Below are 14,043 nucleotides of genomic sequence, written 5' to 3'. Positions count from 1 at the left end.
GGTGAACCTAAGTTCCATTTGGGTTCTCATTATACATGTATTCCAGAAACATCGGCAAGTATCTAATCATAATTGTAGAAGAATTCTGCTAAAATTTTATACATTACGTCGGCAAAAACTAAGGGAAATCTAATGATAGAAAAATTTCAAATTACAAGTATTCCAGGGTCTTGGAAACTCTTTACCCTCACCATCTTCAAGCCGATATGCCCCATTGCCCAATATCGAAGTGATTCTATAGGGTCCTTCCCAATTTGGACCAAGCTTGCCCTCCCTGGGATCCTTCTTGTTGCCAACAACTTTTCTCAAGACTAGGTCGCCGACTTGGAACTTCCTTGGGTTAACCCTTTTATTGTAAGCCCTGGCAAGCTGCTGCTGGTATGCTGCTAGCTGAATTGCAGATTTCTCCCTTCTTTCTTCTAAAAGATCCAGATCTCGGGCTAAGAGTACATCATTAGTCTCATTCTCTACTCCCTGAGTTCTGAGTCCTGGGATGCCGACCTCTAGTGGAATGACAGCTTCTGTGCCATAAGCCATGGCAAAGGGGGATTCCCCTATTGATCTCCTTGGCATAGTCCGATATGCCCAGAGTACACTTAGCAGTTCATCCACCCATTTTCCCTTTGCTGCTTGCAACCTCTTCTTAATCCCATCCAAGATGACTTTATTGGATGCTTCTGCTGGTCCATTGCTCTGAGGAAAACTCGGGGTAGAAAAGTAATTCTTGATTTTGAACTTTGCACAGAAGCTCTTGATTAGCTTACTGTTAAACTGTGTTCTATTGTCGACAACTATTGCTCTTGGAATCCCAAATCTGGTGATGATGTTCCTCCATAAGAAGTTCTTCACATCCACATCTTGGATCTTGGCTAGGGGTTCAGCTTCTATCTACTTGGTGAAGTAATCTATTGCTACCAGCAAGTACTTCCTTTGTCTAGTTGCTAGTGGCAATTACCCAACGAGATCTATGCCTCACTGGGCAAATGGCCAAGGACTGGATACTGGGTTCAGGTCTATTGCTAGCTAGTGTATCAGTGGTGCAAACCTTTGGCATTTTTCACATGTCTTCACATAGGCTTCTGCATCTTTCTGCATGTAGGGCCACCAATACCCCTGGGTAATGGCCCTATGGGCAAGTGATCTGCCCCCAGCGTGGCTTCCACAAATTCTTTCATGAATTTCATATAAAAAATCTTCAACTTATGAAGGATGTACACACCTCAAAAGGGGTCCAGTGAAGGATCTTCTGTAGAGATGCCCTTCCATTATTAGACTGAATCTTGCCGACTTCAATCTGATCTTGTGTGCCTCTTTGTGGTCATCTGGCAGCTTCCTTTCCTTTAAGAATGCCACAATTGCATCCATCCAGCTTGGTCTCATATCCACACATATTGCTTCATGCTCTGCGATCGGTGGTTCAATGCTCGGGCCTGACAGGTATTCGACCATTATCGTCATTGCTTTTCCAGGTTGTATTGCACTAGCTAGGTTGGCTAATGCATCGGCGTGACTGTTATCATCTCGGCTAACTTGAAGTAGTCGGCAGTTCTAAAACAAGGCTGCCAATCTGATGACCTCCTTTGCGTAGGCCGACATCCTTTCATCTCGGGCTGCAAATTCGCCTGTTGTCTGGTTAACTATAAGTTGTGAATCACAAAAGACTATTACCTCATCTGCTCGTACTGCTGCTGCCAGCTTCAGTCCTGCAATGAGTGTTTCATATTCCGCTTCATTGTTTGAGGCCTTGAACCCCAAACGAATTGACTACTCTAGTATCTGCCCATCTGGAGATACCAGTACTACTCTTGCCCCCGCTCCCTGCTGGTTGGAACTCCCATCAACAAATAGTCGAAAGGAGTCCCTGATGTAAATGCTACAGGGTCTGAGTTTTTCTTCTTTTCTTTGTTCTTTTGCCTTTGGCTGGGCTCCTCATTGTTTGTTTGGACATCGTTCACCTTGGCTCGACGGAGCCCGGTGTCCGATGGATTCTGGTGTGAACTCCGCCACGAAGTCGGCCAAAACTTGGCCTTTGATAGCTGTTCTGGGTCTGTACTCCAAGTCATACTGGCTCAAAGTAACTGCCCATCTGGCTATTCTTCCTGTTAGGTCTCCTTGTTGCAGTAAGGACTTCAAGGGGTGTTCAGTTAGTACCACAATTTTATGGGCCTGGAAGTAATGGTTTAGTTTCTTTGAAGCCATTACTAAAGCCAGTGCCAATTTCTCTAAGGGTAGATACCTTGTTTCTGTATCGGCCAGGGTTTTGCTTCCATAGTAAACAGCCCTTTGCTCCCCGTTTTCTTCTTAGATTACCACTGCGCTCACTGCGTGTTCTGAAACTACTAAGTACAAAAACAACTCCTCCCCAGGTTCTGGTTTTGAAAGAACTGGAGTTGTGGTCAAATACTTTTTCAAGTCGGCTAGGGCAACCTCGCATTCTTCCGTCCATAAAAAATTTGTGGCTTTCTTCACTAAGCTGAAGAAAGGTCTGCACTTGTCTGAGCTTCTGCTTATGAACCTATTCAGCGCTGCGGCCCTTCCAGTCAACATTTGTACTTGTTTTGCCGACGTCGGGCTCTTCAATTCCATTATGGCCTTAATCTGATTTGGGCTGGCCTCAATGCCCCTTCTAGTCACCAGGAATCCCAAAAACTTACCAGATCCCACTCTAAATGCACACTTTGCTGCATTGAGTCGGAGCCGATATGTCTTAAGGATGTCAAACACTACTTTCAGGTTGGCCAGATGACCTTTAGGTTCCTTGGTCTTCACGACCATGTCATCACTGTAAACTTCCACCGTTCTGCCAATCAGGTGTTTGAACATCTTGGTTACCAGTCTTTGGTAAGTTGCTCCTGCATTTTTCAACCCAAAAGGCATCACTCTGTAGCAGTACAGCCCTTTGGGAGTGATAAACGCAGTCTTCTCTTCATCTAGAGGGTACATGGCTATCTGATGGTACCCCCTGTATGCATCCAGGAAGCTTATCCTTTCATGCCCCGAAATGGCGTCTACCAGCTGGTCAATCCTGGGTAGAGAAAAACTGTCTTTGGGGCAGGCTTTGTTCAAGTTAGTAAAGTCTACGCAGACTCTCCATTTACCATTATTTTTTTGTACCACCACTGTGTTTGATAGTCATGTGGGCTAATTTACCTCTCGAATGGCCCTGGCTTCCAGAAGTCTGTCTACTTCCTCTTTCACTGCTTCAACGTGCATCAATGTCGGTCTTCTTGCTCGTTGAATTACAGGTTTGGCCGACCTATCAACGTTCAGTTTATGGCAAGTGACCTCGGGGTAATGCCAGCCACTTCATAAGGTGTCCAAGCGAACACCTCAATATTTGCTCTCAAAAAAGCTTCCAACTCTTTTTCCTCTTCTTCGGCTAAGCCCGAGCCGAGAAGAAAGAAGCGTTCTTCATCCCCCTCCTGGACGAGGATTTTCTTTAGTGCTTCTTCACTCTTCCCCACAGGCTCCTTGCCGACATCCTCTAGGACCTCTATGTCCTCGTCTTCGATCTCTGCCTTCTCTAGTTCTTTTATGCTGCAGGTGGATTTCATTGCTGCCATGGAGCAATTCTTTGCCTGCAACTGATCTCCTCTGACCTCTTCAATTCCATGCTCTATTGGGAACTGCAATAGTTGATGCAATGTTGAGGGAACAGCCCCCATCGCATGCAACCACGGCCTTCCCAATCTGATATTGTAAGGGGATGGTGTGTCGATTACGGTGAACTCTGTCTGTATCTTCCTAGTGCCAGACTGCACCTCCAAGCTCATTGTTCCCAGTGGCCACGTTGGCGTTCTATTGAACCCGACCATTGGGCCATTGGATTGCTCCATGTCGTCTGGATGAAGGCCTAGCTCCTTGTAACACCTGACATACATGATGTCACAGGAGCTGCCTTGGTCAATCAAGATGTGTTTCACTTGGCACTCCCCAACCTGGAGGGATACTACCAAGGCATCGTTATGTGGATACTGCACCATCTCAAGGTCGGCCTCTGTAAAGGACACTACTGGTCCCTAGCACTCTTCTGCCCGATGTCTCTTCTCCCCGACTTGGTAGACATGCTATAGGTGTTTTACCTTCTGGGTCTCTCCCCGAATCTCGCTTTCGTTGACCTTCGAGTGAATCACATTAATTACCCGAGGTCCTCCTGCCTGAGGTTGCTGTGCTGGAGAAGGCGGGGCTGTTGGTGCCTGAGGCAATCTTGCTTGTTCTTCCCTTGTCCTGGCCTCGTCAACAAGGTCTCTCAGATGACCTTGCCTCACCAGGTCTTCTAAGTGTGTTTTCATGGCTCTACAACCCTGAGTCATGTGCCCGTCTTCATTGTGGTAAGCACAATGCCTGCCAAGGTTTCTTCCCATAAACTCTTCTGGTGCCCTCACCAGTGCTCTAAAATAGGGTTGGCTCCGAATTTTTTCCAGGATTTTGTGAATCAGGATTCGGAACACAGTTGTAACTGCCTGTGTAGCCCTCAGGCTTGTGTAGACACCCCATTTTTGACCGTCCTCAAGACTTGCACGTCACCGTTTGAACACTCGGTGATCATCCATGTTTATGTTCGTCTTGAGTTCCTGGAGGTCTCGGCCACGCGCCTTGCCTCAGGATCTCTCGACTCGACTGTTTTGTGTTTGGTTTTGCACCAAACACTTGTGTTTTGCTTTTGAGGGACATGGAATGGCTTGTTGGCCATCCCTACACCTCACCGGCCATGTCTTGAGGCCACCGGCCATGTTTTGTTGCTACCGGCCATTGGTGATGGCCGGCCGGCAATCTTTGTGGCCGGCCGACCATTGTTTTGGTTAATTTGGCATTTTTGGCAGGTCAACCATTGTTCATCTGCTTTTGGCAGATATTTTGTGCCAACTGTGCTAGCTGGCACCCACTTTGCACCCCCTCCATACACGTGTATGGAGGGATTTCACTCTTGCTTAGCTTGTTTTGTAAGCTTTACAAGAGTGAAGCTCTATAAAGAGAAGGCTTCTCCCCCCTCCTCTAGGGTTACAAAAAAAAGTTCTAGAGGGGTTTGAGATTAGGGTTTGAGTCTTGTATATATTCTATCTCTATATCTCCCTCTCTTTGTTTATAAGTGTGTGTTTGTCCTTACTTTTGTGCACAGACAGCTAGTTTTACACCTTATCTTGATTGCTGAGGAGCCATTAAGTTGTTCTTGAAGTTTTGAGCTGGTTTTGAGCTAAGGAAAGCAGCTAAAGTGCTGTTCTTGAAGGGGTCTACAAGGGTAAGAACTTTACTTTTAGATACCCCATTTTTGCATAGTCTTTTTGCCTACCTTGCATCTGTTTTTGAGTTTAGTGTATAACATATAAAAGTCTTGTTTTTACTTGCTTAAAATAGTTGTTTAAGGTTGTTTTGGTGTTTGGGGTCGTTTGACCCCTCTTAGGCCTTGTTTGGCCCCCATTTTGTGCTATTTTGGTAAGCTCCGGGACCACCTTGTTTGGGCCTCCTTACCACTGAAATCCCTCAAGATTTTAGTGGTGAGGATGGTGGTTTGAGGTCCTAAGAAGGAGAAGGTCATCCTCTCTCCTTGTCGTCTTCAATGTTAGCCATTTTTGCCTCATGTGTGAGCACCATTTTTAAGATCATGTTGGCCATATCTTAAGTGTCATTTGTGCTTATTTTGCCATGATATAGCACTGTTTTTACTTGGTTTAGACACACCATGCTTGCCTTTCATACTTGTCTTGTAATGCCATGAATTGCCTTAACATGTGCCTAGCATTTAGACTACCATGCTCACTTGTTTTGGCTTAGCTTTGTGAAGCTTTTGTGCATGTTTTAGTGTACTTGAGGTCTAATTTTGGTTATTTGGGTCATCCATGACTTGCTTTGTATAGCCACCATGCAATCTCCCTTGTAAGCTTTAAGTATTGGATCCTCTAGTATGCTCTACTTGCATCATTTCAGTGGTTTGGCACCATTAGTTATGTCATTTCAGTCCTTATGGCATGCTTGTATGCTTGCATTTGATGCTCCTTTAATGCTTTAAAAGGTTGATGTCTTATGCTCCATGTTTGGACCATTGTGTATGCTTCCGTGTGTAGGCCATTTAGATGTCATCTAAGTGTGTTTTGGGCCTTGTCTCGACCTACATTGGGACTGTTTTGAGTCCCCTCGACCCTTTCAGACTCGCCTTGCATAGCCACGGTTTAAGCCTCTTTGGTAGCTTCAAGCTTTGGGCTTACTTGCATGCTTTGCTTGCTTGTTTTGGCATCATCTTTTACATGTTTTCAGAGCCTAACATGTTGATTTAATGCCCATCATTATCTTCTTTTAAGTGTGCTTAGAAGTTGCCTCTTCTATGTTTAAGTGTTTAGGCTTTCACATGTGCATGTTTGTATGTGTTTTGTCCCTCATTCCATAGCATTTGGCCACTGTTTTGGGCTTGTTTGAGAGCTGTCCAAATTAGTCTAAGTCCACATTTTGCATGTTGCTCAAATGTTGTTACATTGCTTCATGCCTTGCATGTTTGTTTGCTTAGGTTGTGTGCCTAGTGTACATTACTTGCTTGCATGCTCATATTGCATATTTAGCTCACATACTTAGGTTGCATTTGGCATGCATGCCTTGCCTCTTGAAATCACCATGATAGAGGTTGGGCCTTATGTGTTTATTTGGTTTACATTTCATTTGATATTGAAATGGCACACTTGGTTTCTTGGGCCATCACGCATTGAAATGCGCGATTGGTGGCCCAAGGGTCGAGGACCATCCTCCTTTGAGTCATAAACATGATAAGGAGGGTGTTGGTGCACACATTTGCTTGAAATGCATTGGCATGCCATGTTTGCCCTCTGTTATTGTCAAAACAGGATTCTGCAGGCATAGATGGCTGATCGACCACACTCAGTGCCGACCGGCCATACATTGGTGGCCGAGAGCTCAACAGATGTTCGATGACCCCTTCTCCATAGCCGGTGACCATTCCTCATAGCCGGTGGCCTTCCACTGTGATCAGAGGGTGTCCCTTGGGACTTGTGCAGTCTTCAGAGGAGAGAAATAGTGCAAACAGAGGCAGCTTGTGCATAGCATTGGATTTCTGAGCGAAGTCGAGCATGCGTGCATTGGGCCCTTTTCCCGATGCTGTTTACTACTTTATTAGCTTAGTTAATTTGCTTAACTAGTTAATTGGTCTGTAATTATTTAATTATCTTGTTAATTGATTAAATTGTATTATTCTTTTGGTCCCTCCGAGCGAGGGTGAATTTGTAATAAGTGTGGGTGCATATGTGTATGTCTTCCAACCCCCACTTCTTTCTCCTTTTTACTTACCTGCTTTTGATGGTTAGTATTAGGTCATATTTAATTTAGCATACTTATGCTATGCATGTGTGCATCTATTCATTTGTCTTGCATGCACCGGGCTCGGCGTATCATGCTAACTGCAAGTATTTCAAATCTAACTTGAATACGTGTTACTTGTTGCGTTCCATATGCCATCCTAGGATTGGCCGAGCCTATTCTAGATTGCATTTTGTACGCGATGCATTAGCCACTTAACATGGACTTGGACCATACATTTGATTGCTAACAAGTTTCTTGTTTTGGCTCGGAGTACGCTATAAGTATTTATGCTTTAGCATCTCGCATGAGTGTGAATGTTAACATGACAACATGCTTACCATGTGGTTATGTGCTTATATGATATAAACTGTCTGAATGCCTGTGGGTGAAAGTTGAATTGCTTTGGTTGGAACAACTCGTTGAAATCCGTGTTTTAGCCTACTTGCGAGTAGCAAATTTCAAACCATTTTCCAAAGAAACGGATACGCAATGCTTTGTTCCAAATTAGGCGATCTATTTTATACTTTTGTGTTGCGCGCATCACATAGTAAGATTAGGCTAATAACCGGAATAAGAACGCATAATGTTTTCAAAACTAGATATTATGTTTAATAGAGGCCGATCTTTGATCTGGCGAGCGGGGGTGCTCATAGCTGACCTTCCCCAATTGTACCCAAGTTCCCGAGCCGAGACAACTTTGGTGATGACGGACACGTGGCCTTAGGCAAACGAGTCAGGGTTTCCTAAATTCCCCCATAAAAAATATTTAGGTGGCGACTCTGTATCTGGCAAAGCAGTCCATGTTTGGCACTTCTTTACACAAAATCTGTTTTCAAAAACGATTTGCCGGATTTGGACTCTTTGGTTCAGATTTAAAACCGTGACAATTTGAGTTCGAACTGTAGTGAGCCCATATGAACAGAACGGGATTCCCTCCCAGGGCATTCGGGGACGTCTACAGCCTGTCTCTTGTTTGCTGCATCCATTGTTATCTCGGCCTCGCTTCAGCGAGCTGTTTCCTTTTTCTTGCTTCGTCTCCTTAGCTCCTTATGTATCTTCCTTGGCTCTGGTATACTTCTCAATTCTGGCCATGAGCTCTTCCATGCTTTTTGGCAATGACTTTGCCAAAGACTTTCGTAGTGGACAGTCATCTTTCAGGCTGTTTTTGAAAGACACGACCGCTACCTTCTGGTTGCACTCGGGTATTCGGTTGAATACCTCGTAATACCTTTTTGAGTAGGCCCTAAGGCTTTCATCTTTACTGATCTTCAGAGCCATCAATGCATCCACCCTTAATGGCTGCAGCTTGTTTGTCACGAATCTGGTCACAAACATCTTGGCCAGGCCTTCCTAGGTCTTCACACTTCCCTTCGGTAGTTTGTGAAACCAATCTGATGCAATCTCCCCGAAGGATGAGAGGAACACTTTGCAGAGCAACGGCTCGTTCCCACTGTATAATGCCATTGAGTTCAAGTATAATCCAACGTGGAAGTTGGGGTCTGACTTACCATCATATATTTGGAACCTTGGCATACTGAATCTCTTCGAAGCCTCAAATTTGTCTAACTCCACTAAGAATGGTGTTCTCGACTTTTCAGGGAAAGTTACCTCTGCATCGGCATTCTGCTGCTTCTTCTTGACGTAATCCCTCAGGTCTTCTTTGTTTCACCTAGGAGCTCGGCTATCTCTTGACTTTAGTCTTTTCGGCATACTACTCTCAGCTTCATGGTGGGTCCTTTTCGATCTTTCTTTGTGAGTTGTGTTGAAGCAGAGCGCCTGCCCCTGAACATGCCGATGTTCTTTGGGGTCTGCCTCCTTGGCACGATGCGTCCTTTGTGACTTTTCTCTCCTCGACTCTCCTCGTCCGACCTCCCTTGAAGGCTGGTGAGAGTGTTTTTTGCTCCGGGTGTGCTGCGAGATTTCTGGGATTGGTTTTTGCCCTCCCTTCTGTGCATTGGCTGCTGGAATCGACGTGCCCTACAGTGGGAATGGTAGCTGCATGACATTGTTTTGCATCATAAAATTGACGACCGATTACAGGTCTGCCAATTTGTTCACTATCTCTTTTACTTCTTCGTCCCTTCGAAGGCATCTATCCTTCCACACTTGAAGGTCGTCCTCGTTGTAATACCTGCTTTGTTCTAATTTCTTTGGTACGCCGTCATCCTGGCCGACGTCTTTCTTGCTGTGATTCTGGTTCTGGGTCTTCTCATTGCAACCGTCTTCCTCCATGTTTAGGTTTACACGTTTTCCGTTCCCAGCAGGGGTTTCGTCCCCAACCTTATCCTTCTACCCGTCACTGGCCATCTACTCTCCTTTCTTTCCTACAGACGGCGCCAAATTGTGTGAGTGAATTTCCGATCACACTGCCAACTCAGTATTCAGCTAGAGAGCACTGGCAGAATAGATGGCACCTGTCTGACCTGCAACAGAAAGAGAAGATTCCGGCGGTGGTTCCTCTACCCAGGGGTACTCCGACGATCAAGTCAGTATATCTCTCAAAGATAATCAATAGTGTTAAACTCACTGTTCAGAATATAAATTGCGTACCTTAGACCCATCGGGAGTGCCTCTCTTTTATAGCTAACTCAGTCCTAGTCCCCATAGAAGCCTAGCTTCAATGGACTCAGGATTATTGCTAATCTTGGACTCCCAGTAGGATTGGGATAAACTCTCTAAGAGTCTTATCCTTACCCAACTAAAGTCCTCCCTCATTCTAGGACTCTTGTGCCTTATCCACTTGTCTCGGATTCTGGTATCTTCAGAGATAACCTCGACCTTGCCGAGATAACCTCGGTGTCTTGACCAGGACACATGGCATCTCGGCTGACACTTCGACGTCACCTTGGCCACGTGTTGCCACTCTGAAATTATATCCCCACACTAAATCTACATATATTATTATGAAATTTGTGGCTGAATAGACCTTTGCCAAATAACTAAAAATGTTTAGACAGTGAATCAAAATATAGAAACAATGAGGCTAAAACTGCAGATATAAAATGAAGATAATTTCTTGAAGATACAATCACTGTAAAGACTTAATAAACAAGTATTTTTATCTTTGAGATAGCAAAAGAAAAGGAGAGAAACAGTATTTTTTGTCAATTGTTTTTAATTTTTTTTAAAAAAATAATTAATATTATTAATCTCGCAGTGTTGTGAAAGGATCAAAGCACAGAATTTGTGTACATTTGTGAGAAGGCACCAAAGGAGATGGTCAACATTCCTTGTGGCCACCATATCTGGTGCAAGCCCTGTGCATCATATTTGCTGCTTAAGTTGGCAGAAAAAAAAATAGAACATACCTGTCTCGTCTGCAATGCGAAGGTGGAAAAACTTGAGAATTTGTCATTTCTACCTCTGCCTTCATGCTCGGCTTCATCATCATCATCTCCATTGCCACTGTCATTCCCATTGCCATCACTATCACCATCGCCATCTCTATATCCATCCTCCCCCTCTTCATCACTACGACCGTACGTATATTGGATTTATATACGTTATTATCAATTTAATCTATATTGTTTTCAATTTTACTTTTGGAATTTTGCAAATTCGAACTTCTTATGAATAACTTAGATTCAAGAATCACTCATGTCTTCAACGTGATACTAGGCATTAAAGACATGGGTGACTTCTTATTCTCAAATCCTCCCCATTTGGCAGGTGTAAGTATGAATTTTTTTCATTTTTTACATAATTCAACAACAACAAATCAAGAACAGTATTTGTTGTTAATTGTTTTTAAAGGTTTTTTTTTTTAAATAATTAATATTATTAATCTTGCAGTGTTTTGAAAGGTGTAATGCACAAAAATTGTGCTGCATCTATGAGAAGCCACAGGTAAAGGCCAATATGCCTTGTGGCCACCATATCTTGTGCACACCCTGTACATCATCCTTGATATATCAGTTGGCAGAAGAAAACAATGAACATGTATGTGTCATATGCGGGGCGAATGTGGAAAAGCTTGGGCCTTGGTCACTTCCACCGCTGCCTTCACCTTCAAATTCACCATCTCCATGGCCATTGCCATCGCCATTGCCATCCTCTTCTTGTTCATCACTACGAATGTACATATATTGGATTTATGTATGCTATTTTTTATCAATTTTATCTATATTGTTTTCAATTAATAGACATTTTTGGAAGGGCAAATGGTCCTGTAATTATCAATTTTATGCAAATGGTCCTATAATTTACCCGTTCTATCATTTTGGTCCCTGTTCTTTCAATTTGATCAATTTTGCCCCTAAATTTTATGGATTGTCATATTAGTCCAATAAATAACGACGGTTAAGTTTGATGGACGGAAAATCAAATAATGTATCAATTTGGTCCCTGTAGTTTATAAAATGTGTCAATTTGATCCCTATAGTTTATAGAAAAGTCAAACAACAAGGACCAAATTGACACATCCTGTAAACTACAGGGACTAAATTGACACACCATTTGATTTTCCGTCCATCAAACTTAACCGCCGTTATTTATTGGACTAATATGACACAATCCGTAAAATTCAGCGACAAAATTGATCAAATTGGAACAACAGGGATCAAAATGATAAAACAGGTAAACTACAGGGACTACCGCTGTAATTTGCCCTTTTTGAAATTTTGCAGATTATATTTCGATGAAATACTTATTACGAATAAGAAGTCGAAAGCAAATAAGAAGTTGAAACAGAGAACAAAAGCCGAGCCTTTGTCACCTCCACCTCCAACTCCACCTCTGCCTTCATCTTCAGCTTCACCATTGCCTTCACCATCACCAGCTACATCAACATCCCCATTGCCATCACCATCCCCATTGCCCTCACCCTCGCCGCAAAGCAAAGAAGAGACATGATGGTGAATGAGGACGAAGCTATAATTGACTAGCACAACCTGGAATTCATATACTAGTAGTAAGCTGTCCCGCAACAACACTCGTAGCAATTAGTTGAGATGTGTAAAAAAAGCATCAAATGCAGTTTTAAAATAGATATGTGTCTGGCTACCTAGAAATTTGCTATTGGTACTGAATTTGTTTTCACTATGTTTATTATTACTGTGTTTGCTGGTGTATGAAAGAAAGCAGACATAGGGATGGTTGGAGTAACAATGGTCCCTACAGGTTGTGGCATGCTTTGCCAAACAGAGCATGTAAAGAGTAAGTGCATGTCATTTTCATTAGAGTTTTGACACAAGCATACGTTTCACCGCAGGAGAAAGACCACCCCTGCGCAGCAGCACTAAGCAGAGAGAGGAGTGCTAATAATATTTGCCTTTCACAGTCATAGCCCAAAGAGAGGTGGGGTCTCAAAGTAGTTGTGGGATATCATCCCATGTGAGGGGTGATTCCCTTCACATGTGAGTGCACAAGCTTGCCAACCTACAAATGCACAAAGGTGATCTTTTCTCATGTGTTGGCCATGTGCAAGAAGTTGCAACATGTGGAGAAGGAGCTGGCCATGTGCAAGGACAGCCAAGCTCTCCCTATTCTGTTAGTGTATAAATGGAGGCCGAGGGAGAGAGAGAGAGCAGAGCAGAGCAAGCAGAGAGTGAAATATGTGAGGCGGAGAGACCGTCTCCCTCGGTGTGAGCGAGGGAGACGGGTGAGTGTGTGAGTGAGGAGAGTGTGAGCTCCTCCTCTATTGTAATCTTTCTGTAAATATCTCCATTGTTATAGTGATAACCGGCTACTCTCCTGTGGACGTAGACATTGAGGCCGAACCACGTTAAATATTGTGTCTCCTTGAATGTGGGTGTGTTTTTCTGCTTGGTATAACTTCTATAAGGTCTTGGGCGGGATCCCAGATCCCAACAATTGGTATCAGAGCCTCGTTGGTGGCGTTTCGGAACAAAAACAGCGTGTTGTTTGAAACTGCCCAGAAATCAAGTTGCTCGAAATTAGATTTTGAGCACACCAGGAGCAAGGGCTCGAGAAGAGGAGTCCAGAAATATAAAGCAGACACCCAACGGAGGCCGGACGAGCCCTCACGCGCCCCTAGAAGTTGGCGCGTGAGGCCCAGTCTCTGCACGCGCCCCCACGCGCCGTGAAGGCAATCGGCGCGTCGTACCAGTCGCAGGCACGCGCCCCACGCGCGGCGGAAGGAAGAAGGTAAGTGGGAGAAGGCGCGTGTAAGGCACGCGCGTACCACGTCAGCAGCGACGTGTCATCATCAACGCCACGTGTCATCCACGTGGTAGCCCCGTCAGCAGAAGCGTCAGCAGCCAGGTCATCGACACGTGGCAGCCATGTCATCGCCACGTCAGCATGGTTGTGCCATGTCATCTGCCACGTCAGCATCCAGGGAGGGATCCAGTGCTACGCAGCAATGGTGCAGCCGCATGAGGAAGGATCTAGTGCTTTGCGGGGAAGGTACAGCCGCAGATTTGAGGCGTACAAAATGTTTTGGCTAGATCGAAGCCATTTGAAGTCCGTTTTTGGTGATCCAATAGTGGTTTTCAACTATTTGGAGTATTCCGGACACATCCGTACGGTCAGATTTTGAAGACGGAGTTTCTGTAAAAAGAAGGCAGATTAAAGAGACGAACGGCATCAGGGGCAGTGGACGGAATATTCTGTTGGTACACGGAATATTCCCTGAACGTCTGAAAATTGCAATTTGGCCCAGAATTTTAAGAAAATTGTGGTGTGGCCCAGCGTTCGGGGATAGTTTTCAGTGAGGTCCCCGAAAATGCAGCAAAGATTGGTTCTAGCTAAACGGACCGCTCCGGACGCAACCGCGAGGTC

This window comes from Camellia sinensis, chromosome 4 (genome assembly GCF_055761805.1).
Source record: "Camellia sinensis isolate YWXY chromosome 4, ASM5576180v1, whole genome shotgun sequence".
Taxonomy (NCBI): Eukaryota; Viridiplantae; Streptophyta; class Magnoliopsida; order Ericales; family Theaceae; genus Camellia; species Camellia sinensis.
This window is presented reverse-complemented; position numbering follows the sequence as displayed.